Raw genomic sequence first — 26187 nt, 5'->3', positions numbered from 1 at the left:
TCTCCCATTCTACCCCCGAGGCCAGCGTGAAAACCAGGCTGCTCGGGAGGGGCTGTGGGGCCTCAACAAGGCCCTGGCCGGAGAGTGGGTGGGCTCCGAGGGCTGGGCCCCCTTGGAGAAACAGCTCCACACCCTCCAGCCTCCACCCACAGCCATAGAGGTGCCCACCCACAGGGCAAGAAGTTTCCTGCACCCCCTTCCCCAGGCAGAGCCACCCACAGACCTTGGCGGTGGGATAGGCCTCTGGGCTGACCCTGGCCTGGGCACCAGGGGCCTGGGAGCCAGATCTGGCTTTCGAGGACGGCCGGGTCTCCACAGAGCAGCTCCTCCGGCCCGGCCCAGGATCTTGCCGAGGTTATCACCGAGGAGTCCGAGGCCACAGAGGCCCATTCCTGAGAATGGCGGGCACCCAGGTGCCTCTCCTGGCCAGATCGGGGGACCTCTCAGTCCAGGCCAGCATCTAAGAGGTGTGACCAGGCAGGTTTCCCCTTCCCGCAAAGCACGTGCTGACTCTGTCTTCCAAGTTGAAATTTCAGAAACGACTTAAAAAAACACATCGGTGACAACTCTAGAGGTTTCCGGGTCCTCCACGGAACAAGCGGAAAATTACAGTCTTCCATACAGGTAATCACATGGCACAAACTCCAGGTCCAAGAAGTCTAGAAAGACGCACTTCCAACCACGAGCAGGTCGCCCTCCAAAGGCACCTGGGCGGGGTGCGTGCCCTGGGACCGAGCTCCCGGTCCGGGAGGCTGGAACAAGGCTCGCAGAGGAATCTCAGGCTCCTCCCCAAAGCGCTGGCTCCGCCCAGGGTCATAAGCCGCCCGAGTCCCGCCTCCGGGCCTTTGCACTTGCCGTTCCCTCTGCTTGGCCCTGGCTCTAGGCCAGGCTGGTTTCTCCTCTCTCTCATTCTGCTCTCAGATCAATTGTCGCGCGCGTCCTAGTAGAGGTCGTTCTAACCAAAGGAGTAACTTCCACCGCCACCCCAAGTTATCACTCAACTTCACTTTCCTCATGGTACTGATCTGAAAGCTTGGGCCCCCTCCTCCTCCCACCTGGAGAACGTCCGGGCCTGTTCACCTGGTAGGCCCGGCACACCTCGGGCCAGTGCCTGGCACAAAGTAGGCACTAACAGATGTCCTGATCGAATACTAGCGTCCTTACGGCTGGCCTGAGACAGGCCGGCCAAAGCTAAGTGGGAGCTGGGGTGACCGAAAGACTCGGGGACGCGCCAAAACCACCTCTCCCGCATCCGGCTCCTGGAGCGTTCCAGGCTCCTACCCCGCGGCGCCGCGCCCCTCGCGCTCCAGGCCGGAAGCGGCCGACTCCGCCCCCCGAAGCCCCGCCCCCACCCCCACCCCCAGCCGCTGGCCCTGCCTTCCCAGGCCCGGCGGCAGGGGACATTCCGCGGCCAGCTGACCCCAGATGCAACCGCTTTCCGCCCCAACCCGCTGCTGTGCTTCGGACGCGGGCGGGGACGAGGCCCGGCCCACTCCCCACTGCCCGCGGAGGACCCGCCGGAGTTCGTCGGGCTCAGAGCAGCAGTCGCTCCCACCGCCCCCACCCACCCCCCGAGGGCCAGTACCCTCCCTCTCCCGCACTTCCATTCGGACATTTAAAAAATGCGAACAGAAACGGAGGTGTAGACAAAGCCGGGGATTTGCCTACTACGGTCACCCACTCAAACGGGGCTCCCGACTCTCTGCACCGACTCCTTGGAGCTAGACCTTTTGGGAATGGGTTCAAGCTCCCTCTCAGGGCGGTTGTTCTCTAGTATCCGGGGCTGGGCCAGCAGGACAGAGGGGGAGGGTTAAGTGCCGGAGGGAAGAGACAAGGGGGTGAGCTGCGCAGGTTTGTGTATGCTACAGGACGACAGGGGCAGTCAGACCCAGGAGCCCAAATGCTGCCCCACCCGCTGGCCTGGGGGGTTCATCCTTGGGTCACCCTGACAGGGCCCTTACTGAACTGAAAATCCCTCTGGGAAAGGCACACCCAGCCAACCTGACATTTTCGCCTGGGGTTACCCGCTTTGCCATCCTTCTTGAAAAGCCACAGCAATGTTTTCCAAGTATTGAGCCTCTACCACACACAGGGAATCACACACCTCCCTTAACAGCCACCACCAGGAGGGGCTCATCAAAGTAGAGTGGCTGCTGCGTAACTCTGGTGCAACTGGATTATGGAATCCAATCCCTCCATGTAAATATGGATAAACAGACCGGCGGGAGAATAGCGCCCCTGCCTGGGGTCCTGCCTACTCCATAGCCTCTACACCAGAGGCTCACAAGCTCCAGTTCAGCCCATGGTAATTTCAGCCTGCTCCAGACCCTCAGCAACAACTGAGCTCCTATTAAGTGCCAGACTGTCAGGCACCTACTGTGTGCAGGTAGGCAGCACTCTGGCTGGGGCACCTGCAGGGCTGAGGAAGAGGTCTGACTGTAACCCCACAGCAGCCCCCAACCTGGGAAGTAACTCACTCCGTCCCCTGCTGTGTCCTTGCTTGGGCTCAGCTCTGTTCTGAGCACAGGTGATCCTGACCACAGGTAATCCAACAAAACCCGCCCCCCCTCCATCTCCATCTGCTCACACCCCCAAAGCCCAGAGAACTCTTAGCCAGAGGTGCACTTACGGTGGTGGTTCCCTTCCTTCTGAGGTGAGGTTTCCCCTCGCAGCTTCATCTGGGTCTATCCAATATCTTAATAAAATTTCAAAACAGGGGAGAGGTGAGGCCACAATCACCAAGGGAGGCCCTAGGGCAGAAGCCCCTCTGGCTCCCAGAGCATCCAAGGCACCTGAGATGGAGGGGACAGAGCCCATCTCCGAGCACTCCTCCAGGGCGCAGGCCCCAAGCAGGCCTCCCACTTGAACTCAATAATAGCAATAAACAGGTAAGGCCGATACTGTAACCACTTTACAAATGAAGAAATCAAGTCTAGAGAAGCTCAATCACTTGCACAAGTTGGCCCAGCCACATCTGAAAGTACAATAGATGTGCCTCATCCCAGACAGCCGTTTGTACCTATTTACTGGTCCCCTCTTATCTTCCTCTCTAATTCTAATACCCCCTCCTCCAGGGAGCCTTCCCAGATTTCCCCCAGGCAGGAAGCCACCACCCCCACTGGTTGATCCACACAGTTCTAATGTCTTTCTATAACAAAATAGGCCCCTGTGACAGGACCTCTCTCTCTGCATGACAGCTGTCACAGGAGGGGGGTCACAAGCTAAAAAGAAACGAGCCTGTTATCTGGGGTTCAGAAGATGTACTAACCAGCTATTTGACCTTGAATAAGGTGCTTCCTCCTTACCCTTCTAGCCTCAGCTCAGGGAACGGCATAACCTCTTGCAAGATGCTTTCAGAGCCATCTTGAATAAGGTGCTTCCTCCTTACCCTTCTAGCCTCAGCTCAGGGAACGGCATAACCTCTTGCAAGATGCTTTCAGAGCCATCTTGAATAAGGTGCTTCCTCCTTACCCTTCTAGCCTCAGCTCAGGGAACGGCATAACCTCTTGCAAGATGCTTTCAGAGCCATCTTGAATAAGGTGCTTCCTCCTTACCCTTCTAGCCTCAGCTCAGGGAACGGCATAACCTCTTGCAAGATGCTTTCAGAGCCATCTTGAATAAGGTGCTTCCTCCTTACCCTTCTAGCCTCAGCTCAGGGAACGGCATAACCTCTTGCAAGGGAGTGAGAACACAGTGAGCGTCCTTGGAATTTCAGAAACTGACCCCGTGACTCCTGGTTCCAGTGCCCCCAGTGACCAGGTCTCCCGAATCATTAGGCCCCACCCACCCACTGCACACTCCTCGCCTTCACACACACCCCCACCAGCCAGCCACAGGCCCTCTTCAGCTCTTCCCCAGGCATCCCTGCCCCCTCTCATGGCTGCGCCTCTGCTCCCACTGACCTCCCCTCCTGCCCCCATCTCCAATTCTCATTCACTTTTCAAGGCCCAGCTTAACTGCCCCACCTCAGGGAAGCCTTTCCCAGTGTCCCCAGGCCCAGGAAGTATGTGATCTCTCCCTCTCTTCCTGAATTCCCAGTCCTCCCTCCCTTTCTCCTGGGTCCTGCTGCCTGTCCTGTCAGGCCCTCCTTGGGGCCTATTCAACTCTGGTTCTTCAAGTCCTAGGACTCAGTAAATGTGTGATGGACCTCTTCTCCCAAAAGCTCAGAGCCCAGACGTCTCATGACCTTTCAGATCTGAAGGTGTCTCACCAACTGGGCCAGGCCCTGTGGGAGACTCTGGAACCTACCTTCCTCAAGGAGCTTCCCATTTCTTGGGGTACAGGACAGCCCCAAGACTGTCAAGGAGCACTTCCAGGCAATGCTTGTATATCCCCTTGGGGAGAGAGATGCATCCTGGGAGGGAGGACCTTTCTTGTGACCACAGTACTCTCCTTTCCAGAGGCTGTGTAGAGGACAGAGGCCCTTTGTGGCCTTCCCAGAACTGCCTCAGTCAGAGAAGGGCGCTGCTGTAACCCACTGCCTCCATCCAGGTGAGTCTGCAGGCCAGAAGCAGGCACAAGACCGGAGAGGGATGCCCCGCAGAGGACAGTCAGCCCCAGGCCCTGGCTGTTCGTGGACAAGGGCTTTTGAAGAGACCACTGCTGCGCTCGGATGAAGCTGAGAAACAAACTTGGTATTAGACGGAGGGCCAGCTCTGGGTAGCGGTTTCAATGTGCCCCCGCTGTTAATTTATGTGAACACATCTATGCTTGTGTGGTTTTATCATCACCAACAAGCAACAAACGTGTCCTGGCACCTGCTATGTGCCAGGCCCAGTGCTAGGTATTTTACATACATTACCTTCTTAATCTTCCAAAGAGCCATAAGCTGTGGGTATCCACAGGCATATTTTACTAAAATGAAGCTGAAGCACAGAGAGGTTGGAAAAGTTGCTCAAGGTCACACAGCTGGTTTCCGGTAGGAGCTGCAATTCCAGGCCCCTCGGGAATCTGGCCGCAGCCTGTCTTACTGGCCTGAGCTGCCAGCGCTCACCATTCCAGAGCCTCTGTTCTCCGTCCCCACCCCTCAAGTTCCCCACTCCCTTTGTTTTGTGCCATGGGTGGGGGGCGGGTTGGGAGGGTGTTAATGTACATTGTCAGCCTGCAGCCTCCCAACTCCCTCCCCCTCTCCACCTGCTCAGACACCACCCCCCCTCCAGATAGGCCGGCTGGGCTCCGGCCCTCTGGCTGCCTCCCCGCACCAGCCTGGCTGCATCTACCCCATCTGCCAGGTCCCCAAACCACTGTCTTGTGGTAATGACTTCAGCTGGCAGAGAATCCTAGAAGCTTTCCCCCCCACGGCGACGTTGACACACGTTCACTCAAAAACCGTAATGTTTCCATCAAAGCATTTAGGGGGAGTAAATTCCTACCCATGTGACGCCTCCTGGGAAAAACACAGAGTAAATTTACTCAACAGGCAATGAGACGTGGTCAGCACTTCTCTTTCTTGGTTGTCACGGTGCCAAGTCCTGGGCAACAACCCGCGTGGTGTTCCAGGACCTAAGCGCTATCAAGGGGTGAGGGGAGGGGACGGTTCCGGTTCTCGAGCCTGTGACTGCTGCCCTGGCTGCACAGGACGCTGGGTCAGTTTGTGATCAAGACCCCCTCATCCCTAAGCCCCTCCCCAGAGACTCCAGGGCTACTCCCTGAGCTCCCACCAGAGCCCGGCTTCTGTGTCTCTGGCTGGGTCACCTACTGCCCAGGCCCCAAGCCCTGTCGCTGCAGCCACCACCCCACCAGGTCTACACCAGGCCAAGGTCACACACGCCCCCTAACATCACAACTCTGAAAGGTCAGGGAATACAAACCTCCCTGAACCATCCCCTTAACCCTGCCCCAACCCCTGGAACTGGCGATGGGGATGCAGGGGGGAGGCCCTGCCCCACCTCCAGTCTCTAACGCTGCCAAAAGGGGAGGGACAACGCCAGGCACTGGGACCTTGGGTTCCTAACTCATCCCAGCTCCACCACTGGGAACTGGAATAAATAACCGTGAGGCCGGAGCAGCAGAGAAGATGGAGGAAGTGAGGCGAGGCCCACAGGCCACCGCCCTGTCCGCACTTCTCCATGTAAGCAGGCAGCAATTCTGCAACAAGACGGCGCTTACAACCCTTCCCACGATCCCCCAGAGCCCCGCTCTTAGAGGTTCCCTGCTTCTAGGGAGGGGAGCGCAAGCGTCTGATTTGATTTTCTCCACGTGTTTTCTGAGAATCTGTTGCAGCACTGCCGTGTCTGACACTACTGGCCTCCGCTCCGTGACGTGCGTCGGAGGGAGGCATCACTATTCCCATTTTACAGATGGGAAAACAGGCCACCAAGGTTAAACATCCAGTCCAAGGCCACACATCTAGGCAGGGAGTGACACCAGGACACAGGCAGGTCAACAAGACACGTGGTCTCTGCCCTCAAGAAGTTGGCAGTCCAGTGGGGGAGGGGTGCATACAGCCATTAGCACCAAACAAAAACACACTTAACAGGCCGTGGGCCCCGAGGAAGCTGCGAAAGTATCCAGAGCAGGGCCTGGCCCAACAGAGGACCTAAAATGACGGCAGGAACAGTTCCGGTTTGGGGGTTAGGAATTGGGAAAGGCTTCACGGAGAGGAGGGCATCCCAGTAGAGCCTCCTCCTGAGTTCTGGGACCCCCACCAAGCTCTGTCCCTGGCACACCGTGCAAGGGAAGGAGTGTGGACAGACGGGTTAACTGGGGGCAGGACCCTGGCACACTGTGTCACATTTACATCGTGACTGCCTGGCCCCAGGAGGTGTGTCAAGTTCTTTGCCTCATTTACAAGACAGGGAGACAGAAGTGCAGAGCAGTCAAGTACTCTGCTCCCAGTAACACGACTAGTAAGGTCCCTGTCGTGTCTGGCTCAAGGCCTGCCTTTCCAGCAAGCACTTCATTTCTCTGGGTGTCTGTTTGCTCATCTGTAAGGCACTCCACTGTCAGAATCACCTCCACTGCAGACTGCAGTTGGGCAGCCCAGGTTTGGAAGGTGGTAGCCATGTGATTCTAGACCCCGCTCCTGCAGCCTGTTGGGTGAACGAGCAGAGGGGGCTCCCCTCCTTCAGAGTCAAGTTTTCCAAGGAACGGCCACCAATAACGGAGTTCTAACTGGTGAGCCTGGTGACACGGAGCCCAGCAACACAGCCAGTGGGTGCTGCTGTCGCGGGGGAAAGAGCTGAGCACAGCAAATACAGCCGTTGACCCAATTCAGTTCCATTCTGTCTTCGAGAAAATAATTGAGTTTAAATGAATAGGCTTCCCATGTCCCCTCTGGTCTCGGGGAGGGTAGAAAAGGAGAGGGGGAGACAGGAACACTTCCCTGGGCTCACGGTTGGTTATTTTTGAGTCATTAGGCCTGTGAAAGGTTTCCTTCTTGCCTTGGCGGACAGTGGAGTTGGACATGGCTGGGAGGCAGCTAGGTAGAGTGAAAACCACACAAGGTGGACGGTGAGGATGGAGGTTTAAGGCCTAGCTGACAACAGCCTTGTGGAGTGGCCCACTCGGATCCCAGGCTCGTCATCTCTAGAATGCGAACCCTATCCCCCCACACACCCCTCCCAGGATCACTGGGAAGAGCTAGTGCAGGCTAAGCAAACTCGAAGGCCTTCTGGGGAGTAAAAGGAGTCTGAGATGAACTGCAGAGGCTGGTTCTCTGCCCTGCAGGAATACAGTCACAACGCTGCCACATCTGTTTGTTCAGGAAAAGCCAGAAATCCAGATTTTTCTGGTGAATGTTGAAGGTGAATCTTTGGGAGTGCTTAAATATGAGGAACTGATTTTTTTTTAAAAGCACCAAAAAACACCTTTCACCCTCCCAGACCAAATGAAACCTGCCTGTGGGCTACACATGGCCACGAGCCACCCATGTGCAACCTCTGACTTAGTGACAACACGTGTAAAGCCAGTTAGGACATGCTGGTGTCCTCCCAAATGTTTACTGTCTCATAATTTTCTTTGGCAGTGAGGCCAAGCCCAGCCCTGCTTGAGTGGGAGAGGCGAGGGACACCATCCTCCCAAGACCTCAGGGGAGGCTGAGGGGCCGCTTCCCCGCGCCCCCCGCCCCCCCCCCACACACTGTGGGCAGGTAGGTGGGGACGCGGGGCTGGCTTTACCCTAGAAGTTAGAGATTCTGGGTTCGCCTCCTGAACAGCCCTCAATAACCTGTTAGGGTCTCAGCTTCCTCTTCAGCAGAAACGGGGGGGTTTCTGAGAGGACCAAATGAGAAAGAGATAGAGTGAGCCTGTGTGTCAAGTCTCCCCAGAGAAGAAGTGCCGCAGAGTGGAAGAAGCGCGAGAGTTAGCGAGACCTCGGGTCTTTTCCCCACTGCCAGCTCGTGGCTGTGTGCGCCCAGGGAAGTTACCTAACCTCTCTGTACCTCAGTTTCATCCTCTATACACAGGAGATAAGCATCTCTGGGACACAGAGCTGTTGTGAAGATTAAATGAGGTGATGACTGTCAAGTGCCTGGCAGGATGCCCCGCACGTAGCAAGGGGGCAAAAAATAATAGGCATTATTATTATCGGTCTTGTTATCTTTAGTGAAAAGCATGCCAGAGAATTCTGACTGGGTGATTACAATAATGTAGCACAGCTTGGCAAACTTGCTGTTAACAGATGAGGCCACCTATAATTAGCACGATCATTACATATGCAAATGGCGTGGCTGAGATGCTGGAGCAGGGTGTCCTTTGAAGTGTGCTAAATAATCCCCTCCCCTGGCCGCCTGCCCTCCCCAAATCTTGTTTACACTATTAATTTCATTAGCAAACATTTTTTTAATAAAGCAAGACAGAATGCCAAACTAGTATATATACAAATCAAGGAGGTTTAAGACCATTTGACCCGTGCTGCCCACTGTGGGGGGGCTCTCTGTGGAGGCCCGCGCCCCACCTGGAATTGTTTCTGGGGGCCCATCCTCAGGCTCCTCGGTCAGCTGCAGGTCTGGGGCTACAGTCACTGTCTCCCCAGCCTCTTTTCCCAGTAGGGCAGGCTGAAGACCTCCACTAACTGGCTCCCCTCCGATATGCGGAGCTGGGGAGAGGGGGCTTGGGGGTGTGTTTGGCATGGAGCAGGCACTGTACTGGGGGAGAAGAGATTCATAGCAGCTTTAATATGACTGCTGAGTTCCCTAAGAGCCGGGACATAGCATAGCAGGCATATCATCATACCCATTTTACATCTGAGAAAACCCAGTCCCAAAGAGATTTACGATGTAATTTGCCCGATGTTACATAACTATTAAGTTGCAGAACTGGATTCAAACTTGGGTCAGGCCAGTCTACCACCTCTGGAGTCTGTTCTTCTGGCTCTGCCTTGAAACTGTACTTTGAATCTCCCTGGAGAGGACACAGTAAGTTAATAATCCGAAAGTGATTGCAGAGCCTTCTTACTGAGAGGGACCATCAGAGACTGACCCAGGTTCTGAATTGAAAAAACTGAGGCTCAGCGGTCCTGTATGTCCCCTACATACGAACCTTCGAGGTGCAAACTTTCAAAGATGTGAACATGCATTTGCATGTCCAATCACATAAGTTAGTGCACGTGTCTGGCGTACACTGTCACGTGCGTGCATCCTCTACAAGTGGTTGTGCTTCTGTGTGCAGTACTGTATAGAGTATAGTACTACAGTATCTTTATTTCAAGCCCAGGATGTCCGGAAGCAAGTGTAGAAGCAGCAGTGATGTAGCTGGTACTGCTGTACTTCTCAAGCTGCTGTACCGTTAAGACTAAATATGTTTTATTTTTCGTGTTTGTTTTTTATGTATTATTTGTGTGAAAAGTATTACAAACCTATTACAGTACAGTACTATATAGCCGATTGTGTTAGTTGAGTACCTAGGCGAACTCTGTTGGACTTACGAACAAATTGGACTTGCAAACACGCTCTCGGAACGGCACTCTTTCGTATGTAGGGGACTTACTGTAATTTGCCCACAGTCCCACAGGCAGAAAGGAGAAGCGCCTAGAACCCAGAGCCTCTGGCCCCAGGAAGGCTGCTTTTACATTGAGATCTTTACACACAAGACAATTCAACAATCGCCCTCCCTCTTAATTGTTGCGTCAGTATCTTAACCATGCCTGTATCCCCTGGGTCCAACACAGACCCAAGAAGACAAAAGATGCTCAGGAAATGTTTGCTAAGCTGAACTGTTTTCTTACCACAAAAGACAATGCCGAACAGCTGGGACAGTGAAGGCGTATGAAGGAAGATGGGTGGTGCTTAGGGCAAGGGAGAGAGCGGACCATCCTCAGCTTGGGAAGGGCCCCTTTCAAAGCATTTCCCTGCTGGATGTCCGCTCAAGAGGCAGGCAGTTACCTGACCCTCAATATTGAAAGAAATGAAAATATAAGTCTTAACAGATGTGTTAGCCCCTCACATGCCCCTGCCGGCTCAGGCCACCATAATGCCTTTTCTCATTCCTTCCTTCCTTGGCCCCTGAAATTGAGGCTGGGAGAGATGAGTGACTTGCCTGAGGTCTGGGAGCGGTGAAGACTAGGACCCACACTTCTCTGCTCCTTCAACCAGGCTCTCCCCACCTCCACCTGCTGGCTCTCCCATCACCCCTCCCAACTCCCCACCTGTGGCTCTTAGGAACCTAAGGGAGCCTTGATAATGACGGTGAACATAATCGCCCTCCCCCGGCCCCTACCCCACGGCCACCTCTGCCACAGCTAAGCAGACTGGGCACCTCCTACGTGTGGACACTCTGCCAAGCCCTTCCCCTTAAAAACCAATAACCCTCACACATACCCTGGGAAGCAGGTACAACGAGTGTCCCATTAACAGACATGGAGAGTGAAGTTCGGACAAGTTAAGTAACGTGCTCAAGGCTCTGGAGCTGGATTCAGGCAGGCAGTCTCACTCAGGGGCCTGTTCCATATGGTGGGGCCCGGGGAACCCCCAGATGGGGAGCTGGCGGGGGTCCCCCCACCTCCATGTCCTGGCTGGGAGTGTGACACAGTGTATTCCCACTCACAGCACTACATCCTGCCAGGGGTCACTCAACCCCTCGCCCTGCCTCCAGACAAGCTTGTAAATGAGCCTGCAGTGGGGATGGGCTTCGCGGACTGAGGTTCAGCTGCCCAAGCCCAGACAACATTCTTCAGAGACCCCCCTAAGGCCCCGCCCTCACTGCCTCCTGGCGGGGTAGGGGCTGGGGCTCCTGGCAGTATGGGGGAGGGGGCAAGGAGCCCCTCCCCCTTGAAGAGAAAGGCAAAAGGGGGCCAGGCCCTCAACCGCCAGCTTGTTCCTCCTCCTTCCAGGCCCCCTCCCACAGGCAGGGAGCTGCCTCGCAATCAGGCCCCGGCTCCTCTTCAAATCCTTCCTGCTCCCAGGCACCTCCAGGATCGAGTCCTGCCTTCCCGCCATCTTCCACTCTATCCCCTGCCACCCCCCAGGCCGACGCACACCCCACGTGGCCAGTGACACATGCCGCCAGGCCCACCAGCAAGCCCTTCCCTCCTCTCCCCAAGGAAGCCCGCCACCAGCCTTCACTTCCACCCTGTGGCCCAACCACCAGCTCTGAGGAGCGTCCCTGAGCCCCAGGGGGGCTCTCACTCCCTTCCCTGTCCACCCACAGCCCCTCTGAAGTAGGGTCTGTTCACCTCCTCCTCCAGCAGGCGTCCCTGAGGGCAGAGACTGGGTGTGACCGCCCTGCCCTCAGCGCAGTGTGTGCCCAGGCTCCTAGAATTTGCTGCACTGGGTGGGCCAGGGTCCGTGAGCCCAGGTCTAAGGGTGACCACTGAAAGGGGAGTCTCATGGAGGCAGACCTGACCACAAGCCCCCCGATCAGGTCAGGCCAGGGCCCACCAGCCGGCTCTCCCAACCCCATTCATTAGGGGAATATGGACGGTGCCAGGCCCAATCTTTCCACGGACGCTGCACAATGGCTGTGTTGAGAATCACAGGAGATGAAGTCATTGCTCCCAGAAACAGGCTGATTAAGAAGACATGACGACAACGCAAACAGCAAGGCTGGACACACACACACACACTCTCTCTCTCTCTCTCTCTCTCTCTCTCTCTCTCTGTCTCTGTCTCACCGTGTGTTTCTCCACCCTGGGAAGCCGGGCCAGGCCTGAGCTCCTCTTGGAAGCAGAGATCATGCCAGGAACCAGAGCCAGCGCAGGGAGCCTGGACTTGGGCCACACACTGGTCCTGGGAGCTGTGGTGCCCCACGGCGCTCTCCTCAGGGACTCCCTGGCTGGGGCGCCCTGTCCTGACCTGCACTGAAGTCCCCGACCTGCCCCCGGGCCCTCTCAGACCCTCCAGTTCCTTTTCTCACTCCCTCCTCGGCTCCACCCCTCATCTCTTCCCAGGGTCTTCCCATACACCCCCTTTTTGGCCCCTCACAATTCTGTCCTCTCCTGCGGGCACGTCTGACTAGATTCTGAGGAGGTGGGAGCTTCTACTGGCTAAGACAGGGCTCTGGGCTACACACACTGGGCAACAGTCCCAAACAGGAGCCAGGGCTGGGGGCTTGAGGCTTCCGGGCCAGGAGTTTCAACAAGCCCAAGTCTCTTGCTGCAGCTGTGTGACCGTGAGCTAGTCAGTCCACCTCTCTGAGCTTATCTTCCTCATCTATAAAAGGCAAATAGCAAAGCACCTAGGTCACGGAGTAAGATTAAATGAAACGTGTTGATTTGTTCATTCACCAACCTTGTGTCAGGCCCTGTTCTAAGGGCTGGAGACACACTGGGGAACAGGACAGCAATGCCCTGCTCCCCTGGGGCCTACATCCTAGCGTGGGAGAATCACACAAATGTGTACGATCGTATCAGGGGAACTCAAGTACTAAGAGGGAACTCACAGGAGGGGAGGGTCCAGGCTAGAGGGGAGGAGGAGGCTGGGTTTGACAGCGTGGCTGGATGAAGTGGAGGCAGGTCACAGACATCTGGGCAAAGAGTGACCCAGGGAGAGGGAACAACAGCAAAGATCCGGGACTGGGGGCCTGCAGGGGTGCAGGGCGGGGACGAGGCGGGAGGTAAGATCAGCAAGGCAGGCAGGAGCTGCCCACGCGGGGCCAGGGGAAGGGCGAGGCACCCGGGGGGTGTACTGTTTAAAGACTGCACTGGAGGACGGCAGACTGAAGGGGAGCGAGGTCAGAGGTGGAGACCAGCCTAGGGGTCGGCCTCAGGTCCTGGTGGGAGGTAACAGAGGCCTGGACTTGGTGGCGGTATGTGAGGCGCTCGGCACGTGCCTGTCACAAAGTGAATCCTCAGTGTTCGTTCCTCTTGTCCCTGGCCTCGTCACCATCAACACCCTCGTCACCCCTCACACTGGCCAGGGCTCCGGTGGTCCCAAAGCTGAGGGGCTGTCAGGCAGACCCCGGCAGAGCCCTGTGGGGCGGGCAGGGCTCCTCACCCCGCTTTACGGGTGACCAAGCTCCTTGCTTGAGGTCTCCAGAGCAGTGACAGGCGGGGCCAGCACTCTTGCCCTCCCCCGCCCCACCCAGGGTCCGTCCTCACAGGCTGCGTCCTAATCCACACAGGCCTCCCCTGGGGAAAACGCTAGACTCCGCACGACAACAGCGCCCATGTTTGCATGTCACAGGTTTCCGAGTTCTTTCTGTCTACGTTCTCACTTGCTGAGAGGGAGGTACTTCAGGCCCCTCCACGTGAGGTTCTAGGGCTGAGAAAGAACCCTGGAATCTTAGGAGCTTTCTGAGCCCAGGCAAACACTCCCTGAGGGCCGGGCTCCAGGGCCTCTGCACGGCAGCCTGCCCAGCCCAAGAGAGCCCCAGGAAGAGACATGCATGCACCGCTCCACCCCAGGCTGGCACCACAGCTGACTCCTGTCCCTGTCCCCAGGGCCGGGCACAGGTGAGCAAAAACAGAAAACTCAATCCCGAAGGTCCCCTGGGGAGTCCTGTCTGCAAGAGAAGCCTGGAGTCAGCCAGCCAGCAGGCCTCCTTCCCTCTCTCACCCACCACCTCTGAGTTTGAGCGAAGCTGCTAGGAAACGACCATCCCTCTCCCCTCCCCACCGTGGAGCCGCCAGGAGAGCCACGCTGCCCCCAGAGCTGTGGGGACAGGGATGGGACGAAGGGAGTGAGCTGGGAGGGAGGGGGTCTGCGGGAACCCGGGGAGCAGCCAGTCTTCCTCCGCTCCCCTCTCTACCGGCCAAGGAGGTAAGACTGATAAGCTCTACAGCACGCTCTCAAGCACAGAGACATCGATAACGTTTTATACACAGAAAAAGCCCCGCGAGCCACGGTCAGCAGTGGTTTGGGAGAGGGGTCTGGGGTGGCAGTGGTGTGGAAGGAGAGAGGGCACTTTTGCTTCACACTCCTCCATGATGGCTGGAATTTGGTACTCTGCGCCTGTGTTTTTAACCACCTTTATGTTAAAAAGAAGACTTTAAAGTAAAGTGAAGTGAACGAGAAGACATTTGGTGAGGAATCTGGCACGCGCTGGCACCTGTTCCTCTGGAAGGCAAGTGCCTGCCTCACATTTCTTTTCTTCCGCGCGGGCCTCGCCCAAGCCAGCTGCCGCCAGCCGCCCTGCACGCCCAGAGAGGACAGAGCCAGGGTGGGAGGTGGGAGGGCTGGAAACTGGCCACCAACCCCCCTCCTTCAGACACACACGTGTGGGGATCGCAGGGTCACCGCCCCTCATCCCTGACCGCCCCACCCCCTCTGCTGCCTTGCTCGCCTTAGCACAGGCCCCGGGGGTGGACCCTGCCACTGTCCATGTCCGGCTACTCCCTCAGCCCCCGGCCACGCTGGGCTTCCATCATGCGTGTGTCTCTGGCCCTGCACACAGCAGGTGCTCGGTGAGAGCTTGCTGGATGAATCGCTGGTGAGCAGTTGGAAAGAAACTCAAAAATGGATATGGGGGGAGTGGCCGACAGGGGGGAGAAACAGAAAAGTTACGCCTGAACAGGAAGACACCCAGACAGGCTTTGGCCAGAGCAGTTCAAACTCTCAGAAGAATGCAGGACCCCTGCAGGGGGAGGGGGGGTGAGCCCCCTTTGGGACGTTTAGACCTTCCTGTAGACCTTCCTGTGCTCGAAGGAGCTGCAGAGCCAGCAGGAGAACAAATGCAAAGGACTGGGGGAGGTCACAGCCTCATGGACACACAGGCAGATGGGCAGCCCCCCAAAGCTGTGTAGTTACACCTTTGTTAAAGGTCAGGATACCCTGTGTCCCAGGGCTTTCTCTAAAATACTTATGACCTTTCTTCCCTGAGCTCTTCCCTGACCAAAGCCTCTCATTCACTGTGACAGTGCCGGGCAGAAGCACCAGGCCAGAGGCAGGCGACACAGCTGAGCAGGCTCACGGTAGCCTGGGTCAGGCCTGCCGTGTATCTGCTCGTCCAGGGCAGCCCTCAGCCAGGCATGCCGGGCTTCCACAACCGCGCGTGGCCCCATCCGTCCTGCCGCTCCAGTCCCCTCTGCTCCAGTCCCAACGGTCCTAAAAATTGGTCCTGCAGATTCCTGCAGCCACACCTCTGCCCAGGTGGCTTCCTCCCCAGGAGGCCATGCCCACTCCCCACTGCCCATCTGGATTTTATCCAACCTTTAGGATAAAGATTTCTAACTAAAGAATACTTGGTCGACACTCATGTTTTGTTTAGCCCACACAGTGTCTGACATTTTTAAGTTTTGAATCAACTGCCAACATTTAAAGATGTGAAATTTCAAAATGTTACCCAAAACCCTCTAGATTTCTGGCTTTTCTTATAAGTCCAAAGGCCCAGTGGCATGGCGCAGGGGCTGCTGCCTCCTTAGCAGGACACTCCCCCTCCAGACTGCTGGCATCCACCACATCTGCACCAGCCTCAGCCGGGGGTTCCTGCGCGGCAGCCTGCAGGACAGGGGCAGGGCCCACCACACATCTCCCAGGGACATGCCCAGCACCTGGAGGCACACAGTAGGGGCTTGCTTACTGTGCGTGGAATAATGAACAGAGATGCACTGCCTCAGCCTCACCCTGCCCGGACCCCCTGACTGCTGTCTGCCTCCCTGCGAGACCCAAGCTAGGACAGAACGGTGCTCCTCGGTCCTGGGTCCCCCTCCCACAGCTGGGCACACCTGCAGTGGGACACTGGGGCTGCAACAAGATCCTCACATCAATATCTGATCTTTGCTTCAGAAGCCGTGTCTTCTAGAACCCAGCCAAAGGAAGAGTAGAGCTCCTAGCATCTCCCCGCCTTCAATCAAAGTGGCAGGATTCCAAGCTGGCCCACAGACACTGATCCCCAGGACTTTTATTAAACTGAAAAGGAGAAATTCGGCAGCAGGAACTAACAAAGCCAGGCGTCCTCGATGCCCGCCTGCAGGAGGCCTGCCCCCCTTTGAAGCAGGTAGCCAGCTCTTCCCTTTTTCTGGGTTTTCAAGGTCAGAGTCACATTGGCAGCAAGTGCTCTCTTTGTTCTCCTGCCTCTGACTTACCCCAGACACAGTCACTGTCCCCAACAACCAGGTCCTCAGCAGTGGCAAAGGACGGTCTTGCTCCTGCTGGGGGCGGGGGGGGAGCAGTGAGAGCCAGCCAGGCGCTGGCCGTGTCCCCTGGGGCCCTGCTTCCCGGGAAACGGCATCTCTGTGGGCCTGGCTTCCCTGCCAGCTTGGGAGCACCCTCTCTGATCCACGGTGCCATGCTCGATAGAGGCTGATGGGAGAGGAACAGCTGACGGCCCCCAGAGTGTGCTCCCAGCCTGGGGAGCGGGCACCCACCAGGAGAATGGGCTCGTCTGAGCTCTGCCCCTTGCTGGCTGATGCTATGACCTCAGGCTACCTGCTTCCTCTCTCTGAGCTCTGGTTTCCTCATTTGGAAAATGGGGAAATAAATACCTGATCCCAAACAACTGCCCTCCTAATGGGACCCAGAGGAGCTTATGAATCACAAGGTGCCATGCCAAAGTTAATTATTCCAGCGCCCAGCACAGCACCCAGCACGAAGTAAGTGCTCAAGGCATCGTTCGTGGTGCAAACGTTTATTGGGCCCCTGCACCGTTCCAGGATGCATGCAAGGTACCTGGGCCCAGGACGAAGGCCTGCCTGTGCATGAGAGGTCTACCCTTCAATGGGGCCCGCAGACAACTGTCATGCCATGAAAACTGCCAGGAAATAAGGATCGGGATGCTGTGAGACCCACGGGGTCGGGATCCTGGTCTCCTTGAGGCGGGGTGAGAGACCCAGGTCTTACAAGAGCGCCACCTCGTGGCTGCCAGGCAGCAGAGGCCAAAGTTGAGGGAGGCCCAGCTCTAAGGCTGCCTGGCACTCTACCCATTTCCCAACAGCCTAGCTTAAACAGAGCTGCCAGGTGTGGTGAGCAACCCAATTCTCCCGTGTGCATGCACACATCAGTGGCATGCGCACCCGGACACGTGTGCCAGGGAACTCATGGTGACACAGTACCTACGTGGGCCAGACCCCGTGCCATGCCTTTTACGTACGCTCTCTTAGTGACCCCCAACACCTGCTAGGGGAGTGGTTAAAATAATACAGACTCGTGGGCCCCACCCCCAGAGAGGTGATGCCGTCCCATCCCCAAAAGGCAGCGCTCATCAGAGCCTGGAGAGTCGCAGCGCCTGAGGTCCCCATTATGGCTGTGCCCCTTACCAGCCCGTGAGACCTGGGTCAAGTTCACCAAACCTCTCGGCACACAGTCTCCCCATCTCTCAGGTCCCTGTGAGCATTACGAGACAAAGCACCTGGTGCAGACAGAGTGATCATCCTCACGCCCATCCTCCGCCTAATCCACAGCCCCCAACACACACACAAACACACACGCACACACACACGCACGCGCACACGCGCACACACACACGCACGCACACGCACGCACGCCCAGGACCCAGCTCCCACCCAGCTCACCTCTCTGTCTCCTCCTCTCCTTCCCTGCTGCTTCTGCTCCTCTGAACTGCTTCCCACTCCCCTAATGCTCCAAGCCCTTTCCCACCTCCCAGGGCAGCCCCAGGTCCCAAGAGGACACGAAGGTTCTAGGCCTTGAGCACTGGGCTCACTCAAGGGGCTGCCTAACTGCCCTTCTCCCCTCTTTGACATCTGATGAACTCATCCTCTTTCAAGCCTCAGCTCTTGCCACTTCAGTGAAGCCCTCCCTGATTCCTTGAGAACAGACCCAACTCCTGTCCAGCCCCTGGCAGAGAAGTGCAGAGAGAAGGGGGCAAAGCCTCCAACTCCTTGCTTGCCCCTGGGTGCACTCCTTCCTCACTCCTGGCCTCAGCTCCCCTACCTGTGAAGGGATCTCTGAGACTTCTCATTCTAAGCCCCCAGAATGAGCTCGCTCACAGGCTCTATTTGGGGGTGGGGAGAGCATCTCCAGGTTCACCCCAAGGTTGTGGAAGGCTGGGAAGGAGCTAGACTCAGCCTTGTTCTCCGTGGGAGGACAGGACAAGTACAGTTCAAGAGACCCCAGGCAGCGTCCTCAAGAGGCCTTGCTTGCAACTGGGGGGAGCAGACCCAATAACGAAGCACAGAAGACGTGGAGCAAAGGGAGATCCACCTGGGATTGGGGGAAGGGGATCAGGGCAGGCTTCAGGCAGAAGTAGCTAAGGCTTGAAAGACAGGACCAAAGTAAGAAAGAGCAGGGGGTAGAGGAGGATTCCAGACCAAGGGAACATGAGACGGAAACCATGACACAGTGATGGCGAATGTATCTCACTGCTACTACGCATGTCTCAAGGCGCTTGGCTCAGCATTTAGCTACAAGTCTCATTTATTCCTCTCAACCACCTTCGAGATAGGAATTGCTAATATCTCTGTTTCACAGAGTTAAGCAAGTTCCCCAAAGTCACAGTACTATGGAGTGGTGGAGCTGGGATACGAACCCAGGCATCCGCCTGCCACGTCTGAGTCAACAGGAGTGACCAGTGGGGATGCAGGGAGGATGAGGGTCTAGGGACTCCCGAAAGGCTTGTTAAGACCTCAAAGTCGGGCTCTGTCTTCCTTGCAGCCTGCTCCTGAATGGCACCCAACCCAGGCCAGGGTTGTTGGTGAAACCCCTTGAGGGTGACCCACCCACACGTGGAGGCACGCAAGCCACACAGAGTCCGAGGACCCCAGCCATGCACTTCCTTTGCACCATCGGCCTCAAGGATGCAGGGAGCTGCTGCTAATGAGTGAGCGAGCTGCGGAGCGGGGGAGGAGCTGGGAGCTGCAGCCAGTCAGAAGCCGCGCCTGTCAGCGGCCACCCCGACAGGCTGGCTCCGAGCTGTTGCCAGGGCAGCCCGGAGAGTCTGCCTTCACAGGCAGAGTGATTGAGAACCAGCTGCTCTCTCCTGGGCCACCAGCTCGGCCAGCCAGGAGCTCCCCACCCAGTGCCTGGCCCTTCCAAAGCCTCAGCACAAAATGTCAGGGGCCCCGTAGGGAGGGCCACCGGCATGGAAAGCCGTCAAGGCAGAAGGCGTGGGCATGCCCTCACATGATGGAGACAAGCCCTTTGTCACAACAGTCCTAAACAGGGACCAGGGCTGGGGGCTTGAGGCTTCTGGGCCAGGAGTTTCAACAACCCGGGGCCATCTTGTAGTACGCTCACCACTAAGTGGTCCCTGCCCCTCCACTGAGGACCCTGCAGCAGCAGGTGACCCACGGGCCTGGAGGGGAAGGGTAGAGAAGGAAGGTGATGGCGTGGGTGGAGCTGAGCGGAGAGCAGTGCGGGGAAGGCGGGACCCTGACCAGCCGCTCACCAGGCCTCCTCGCAGCATTTAGCATGGCTGCCACCGGCGGGATCAGAATAACTCTGCATGGGGAGGAGGACCGCGTTGGAGAGGCAATGTGCCGGTCAATTCTGCGTGCCCAGCGTGCTGCGAAGCAGGATATCGGCCATGCTAAAGCACATTCAGGTGGATGACTGATGTGTGACAAACACACGAGTGAAACTTCAGTGAATCTACCCAAGGGCAGACTCGCAGGGCCCCTAATCAGGACTCCGACGTGCCAGGGGGAGCTACAACAAGCCCATTAAATGGTTTTCTGTACAACTGCACCAGATGGATGCAGTGTTCCTCTCATTTAGAAGTGTTTTTCCCCTAGTGTGATGAGTGGCTTCAAATGTGACTACTTCTAAGAAGCCCACAGGGCATGGCCATGCTGTCTGTACCTGCTCTGAGATACAGGCAAGCTCAGCAAACCAGCCCTTCACAGGCGGCCTCTTGCGGTCCAGAACCCTGTTTGCCCCCGAGTCCCACCAGGGGGGACTGGCAAGTGGAAGACCCTGGCCCCCAGGCCAATGAGAAAGTTGGCAGTTCCTGCCACGGGAACACTGGCATCACTGGGGAGTGAAACTCAGGTGCAAGGTGCTTCTCCAGGGCAGAAGGACAAAGTGGGGGGCTCACGAGAGGCCATGGGGCTGTCCTTCTGAGATGAGAGCCGGCTGAAATGTGTGTGCTTAGGGCGGGGCACAGTATGAGACACACCTTCACTGAAACTCTCTTCCTGGTAGTCGCTGGGGGCAAAAGAGACAGAGTCCCACCCACTGCCAACCATTAAAGGCTACAGAGATTTACCGACGACGGAACCGCTGGCTAAGCGGCCACCTGGGCTTAGGAGAGAGAGACAGCAGGGATGGCCAATCGGAAATGTGTGGTTGATGAAACACCAGGCTGGCTGTTGATCCCCTGGGTTCCCCACATGGGCCAAAGACCACGGTGGGAGCCACGGAAGCAAGCTCAGAGGTCAGCCCGCTGTCTCCCTGCAGATAACAGAGCACCGTGAAAACAAACAGGCGCCCATGGTGCCCAAGCTGGGGCAGAAATCGAGGGAGCTAAGGTCTGGAATCCATCCATGGCCTAGGCAGGAGAAAAGGATGGGACAAGCTTTGACCTGGCTCCTTCTGCTTCACAGCTGCCTGGGCCTGGGTTGGCCTGAGTCTGCCACCGTGGAGGGACAGGGACTGCCTACAAGGAGATCCAAGATTTGGTACCCAGGGTCAGGGCCATCACGGTGACCCCGAAACACCACCAGGAGTGGGTCTGGTCTGCCTGGCTTTCTCTCTGCGGGAGGGACTGGCTCCCTGAGAAGCAGAAGCAGTATCAGAAAGGAGACCTCGAGGCACCGACCCCAGGAAGCCACTGGTGTCTCCCCCTGGCAGCACACTAGGCTGCTGGATTCCCTCCATACCTTCAGGGCCAGCCCCGGGCCTAGCCGGAACCCCGCAGTAGATGCCCTGCTGTTTAGCTGAAGAACTCAGCAGACTTCTTTTGGAAGTGGGATCCGAGCAGGACAGAGAGCCCTGGCTGGGGCTCTTCAACCAGACCAAATAAACACTCAGCCTCTCGCCGGGGGGGGGCTGCAGTTTAAATTTGGAGAGGGCAGGGAAGAGCCAATCCGAGCTGAGTTTGGGCTGAACTGGCTCTCAGCCAACAGCAGCAGGAACGCACCCCAGACTGAGCTTCGTCTGAGTCTCAGCCGCCCACCGGCTCCCCAAGCTGGGACAGGCAGTGGTACATCCAGCCCCAAGGTTATCCTACAGCGTGATAACCCAGCACCCTCGCCACCAACATCCCCCAGAGGCGTGGGACCCTTCCAGAGAGGGAAGAATCCAGAGCTGCTAGCTGGAGGTCTCAATACTTGAGTGGGTCTCAGAATCACCTTGTCCCTCCACGGTGGCAGACTCAGGCCAACCTGGGCCCAGGCAGACGTGAAGCAGGTGGAGCCAGGTCAAGGCTCCTTGGTACCCAGGGTCAGAGCTGCCACGGTGACCCTGAAACACCACCATGACTACAGATTCTGGGGCTAGTCCTAGGTCTGTGAATCTGACTCTCCTAGGTAGGGCTCTGGAATCTTTCTGCCTGGCACCATGATGCTCAGCTGTATCCAGGAACCAAGAGAAGGTAAGGTGACCGTTGATGCCTCCCAAAGTCCCCTTCCCAGAGCCCACAAGGCATGTTTGGTCTCTCCCTACCTGCTGCTGCCACTTCCTAAAAGCCTGGGGAGTCACAGAGGCCCAGGTCTAAGTCCAGACTCAGCCATTTAACGGCTCTATGACCTTGTGTTGGTCTCTTAACCATCTCCAGCTTCAGATTCCTCACTTGCAAATGAGAAAGTGTCTGTTTCCCAGGACTGCTGTGAGGCCCTTTTTTAGCCCCCTCGCTCCCAGACCCACTGGATCTGCACAAGCTCTTCAGTCTGCCCAGAAAGCTCTTCCCTGCGAGCTCAGCCCACCCCTCTCCTCCTCGGGGATGCCATCCCCACCACCCTGATGGATCAAACCCTCCAGTTCCGGGCTCTCGGTGTCTTCAGGACACACGCTTCCACTGTAATCACACATTGACCTGTGGGACAGTTTCACGGCAGGAGGGGCCGGGGCTGATTCTGCCTGCTCCCCCGAGCCTGGCACACGGCGGGCCCTAACTGAACGGTATCCACTCTCCCCAGCACCAGGCCATCAGAGCTCCCTGTCTCGTCCCTGGCTCCAGCCTTGACCACTCAGAAACGCCCACTTCCAGCCCCTCCGATACTCCCATCAGCGCCCTGCCCTGGACGGGCCCTCTCAGACCATCCGGCACCTCTGGAGCCTCACACCACCACCAGCTGCTTCCTGGGACTGGGCCCTACGTGGCTCTCAGATTTCTCGTAGTAACGCCCTCTTGGAGTTTCAAAAGCAAACCAAGTCATTTGCCAACTATTTTCTCCCATTAATTTCACAATGCATTTGCTATTTTCCCTCCATAATGACTCATTTAGCAGCAACAGAGCAATTAGGCAGACCACAGAATATTGATTTTCTAAGTGGGAGAAGTGTCCGCACAAATGTCTCTCTATGCCTGTCTCAGGCTGTCTCCCGCTACCCGATGGGGTAAACCTGAGGGGGACTGAGCCGAATCTGCTGGCAGGATTCTGGGGTCTCCAACAGAAGCTCAAAAGCATGGTGTGCGCATGTGTGTGAGAGTGCGTGTACATGAGATGACACTATGAAATTATCATGTGACATACATGACCCCATGGAGACCTCAGAACCCTAGGAGGCAGGCACCATTATCACACCCATTTTAAAGATGACGAAACAGAGGTTCAGAGATTAGGTGACTTGTCCTAGATCACACAGGAAGTTAGGGAGCCGGATCCAGACCTAGGTCTGTGTGTCGGCAGGGCAGAACTCTGTTCATCAGGGTGCCCTTGTGTGGCTTGCTCTCCATGGGACATGGGGGATGTGACATTGGGGGCAACACAGTCCCTGCCATAGTGTGACCCAAGGAGACTCCTGAGACATGAAACAGTTGGCCTAGGTCTTGAGGTTGCACACCTCAGCCTCAGTGCAGCCTCCAAGCCTGCCTGCTGTAAACAGGTCCACCCCAGGCTGCCCCTGGCCATCGGCTCTTGGAAAGGCCCGGAGAAAGACATAATGGCAGGACCCCCTGCCCTCCTCCTCCTCCACCCCCTGGCCACCACCACCAGCCCAGGCAAGTGCCTGCCCAGCTGGTGGGGCACTTCAAACATCCCCTGCCTATAAAAAGTGAGGGCAGAAGAAAAGAGAGTCAGGGATGGTTTGATGAGCGGAGCATCTATGATATCTGCTAATGGCTCCCAAACCAGGCCCCACTGCTGAGAGGATCCTATCAAACAAGAGCTTAGCTTTCCTCCTACCTCCCGCTCCCAGAAACTCACTAGAGGCAAGCTGGGATGGGGACTGTAGGGGCAACAGCTGCCCAAGTTCCTGGGGACCAACACTAGCCTAACCCAGGGAGCAAACCGGCTTCTTGATGGCCAAGGGAAAGAGCTGAAGGTCCAGCTATCAGACATGGGTTTAAATACCAGCTCTGCCACCATCTATGTGGCTTTGGGTGGAATAATGACCTTCTCTGAGCCTCAGTTGCCTTATCTGTAAAAGGAATAATGCCTGCTCTGACACCTCCTTAGCTGTTACGAGGGACAAGCAGTAAATGATAAAGTGCTACATAGGGACTTACCTGGTGGCACAGCGGTTAAGAATCCGCCCGCCAATGCAGGGGAAACAGGTTGAATCCCTGGTCCGGGAAGATCCCACATGCCACAGAGCAACTAAGCCTGTGCACCACAACTACTGAGCCTGTGCTCCAGAGCCCGTGAGCCACAACTACTGAGCCCACTTGCTGCAACTACTGAAGCCCGCGCGCCTAGAGCCCGTGCTCCGCAACAAGAGAGGCCACCGCAATGGGAAGCCCGCGCACTGCAATGAAGAGTAGCCCCCGCTCGCAGCAACGAAGACCCAACGCAGCCAAAAATAAATAAACAAATTTATTAAAAAATAAATAAATAAAGCGCTACATAAATGTTGGCTAGCGAAGCTCAACAAAAGGGAAGGTTTCTAAGAGCTGGCACTGCCCAGCAATGGGATGGCATCTCCCCATTACTGGCGATGTGCAAGCAGACCCTGGATTGTCCATGGTTATGGGAAGCAGAGCATCCTATATACCTCCTGTATACCCAGATGCACACTAGCATAGCAAAGGCTCCCAGGAGTCAAGCACTGAAGAAATTTACTTGCTTTGCTTCCCTGACCTGTTTGTTGGACTATGGAATCCCCTCATCACAAATGCCCGTTAACATCTGCAAGGATGTGGTGTTCCGTGGAACCGGGCCTGAGAAATTCTCCTACGGGCGCTTTGGACAATGACCAGGGGACACAGGGAAGAAAGCAAGGCCTTTCGAGTACAACCCTCATTGGAAAGGCTATAGGACCTTTCCCAATGTCAAGTACAAGTCAGGAGCAGACCCAGTCCTCAACCTCCCTTTCTAGCATGACAGGGAGACAAATCCATTTTCCCAGAGAGAAAATTCACTTCAACGAAACAACGTAAAAAGGGACTTAGAAACCTCAAACAGGAGTCACTCTCAGGCTATCCCTGACCTTAACAAGCCAAGAAACTTGGAGGAATTGAAGAAGAAGAAAGGCCTCAAGCATAAATGCCTCCCCCTTCCCTGCTCTTGCCTGAAAATTCACCATGACTGCCCTTACCCTCTGGGTCAGCAGGGCCTCGTCCAGGCTACCTGAAAGCGGGGCTAAGACTCCACAAGCGTTGACCATATTTCAGAGTGGAAGAGTTTGTGGGGCCACAGGAAGCGGGAGACTGCAGAATCCCAAATCCCCTGTGTGTCCAGACCCCATCTGTGGATCCTGGAAGAAGGCAGCAGGCACGCCCGGCCCCGCCCACAGTGCTGCTGTGGCGCTGCATGGACATACCCCCTCCACCCCAGTGCCTGTCCTCTCTCTGGGGGGCTCCATGCCAGGCAAGGCCGACGAATCCCGGAACCATGGGCTCCCTGGAAGAGCTCCGGCAAACCCATCCATAATGGTGCAGACTTTGCTCCCAGCAAGGACAGAGCTTTATTAATTATTCAGGGAACAGTGCAATTATGCAAATCAGTGGGCAGCCTCTGCCCAACTGCTGTCTTCTGCAGGAGTCTGGGGGGAGGGGGTGCCCAGAGCCCAAGCGGCTGAGTACAAGAAGGGAGCCACCCAGCCCGTGAAAGGCGGAAGAAACCCCCCACGTTCTGGGCCCACAGAGGGCTCTGGCCAGAGCCAGGCCCCATCCCACACACAGAAGAGCTAGGAGCTGCTTTGAGGAAAGATTCTGAAAACCTGGGGATGCCTTTTCCAAAAAAAGAAAATACCCCCAAAGCTACTGCTAGGCCAGCAATGCCATCATTCAAGGCTTGCTCCTGTAGGCCCTAAAGGCATGGAATACTTCCAAAGTTCCCTCTTTAAAAGTACGCTTCTAAGGAGAGGTAACAACTCAGATTAGCGTTTACCCAAGAATGCTCTGCAGAATACTACTGCTCTCGGGGTGGGGGACAGGAAACCCCGGATTAAACAAGGTGAAACCGGTTTCTTTACTGCAGGACCTCTCAGGGCCTAGAGTGAGGATGCCCACGCCGCCTACGGAGGAGAGCATCTAGTCTCACCTCCAGGAACCAGGAACCGAGTCTGATAAACTCTGGACAGATCGCTCACAAAATCCCCTGCCAGGTCCATCATCCCTTGACTCTGAAACCCCGTGGTGTAGGTTTTCACTACTCTCATAAACAGCCATCATCAAAAATGTGAACTTCACGTGCGCAGGGCAGCTAGACACGACCACCTCGGGCAGGCTGGCAGGGCGGTCAGAAGGCCCGCCCGTGGCCCTGCCGCCACCCAGCCCCGCCTCCGCCCCCTCCCCGAGGCCTGGCAATTGTGCAGGTGCCCAGCACCATCTCAGGTCCACAGAGGGCTGGGTCGGCTGGGAGCCTGGCTGCACGATC

General features: G+C 56.6%; 1 protein-coding gene across 12 annotated transcripts in view; it reads right to left on the bottom strand.

Moving 5' to 3' along the window:
• The window catches only part of DAB2IP (DAB2 interacting protein), a 172954-nt gene that overhangs the window by 47297 nt on the left and 99470 nt on the right, over window positions 1-26187 (bottom strand). The gene's annotated exons all lie outside the window — the stretch shown is intronic.

The sequence above is a fragment of the Delphinapterus leucas genome, chromosome 6, assembly GCF_059928025.1.
Source record: "Delphinapterus leucas isolate spDelLeu-1000000601 "Yukka" chromosome 6, BTC_Dleu_Yukka2, whole genome shotgun sequence".
Lineage (NCBI taxonomy): Eukaryota > Metazoa > Chordata > Mammalia > Artiodactyla > Monodontidae > Delphinapterus > Delphinapterus leucas.
Note: the sequence above shows the minus strand (reverse complement) of the source record. Positions and strands in the feature narration are given on the sequence as shown.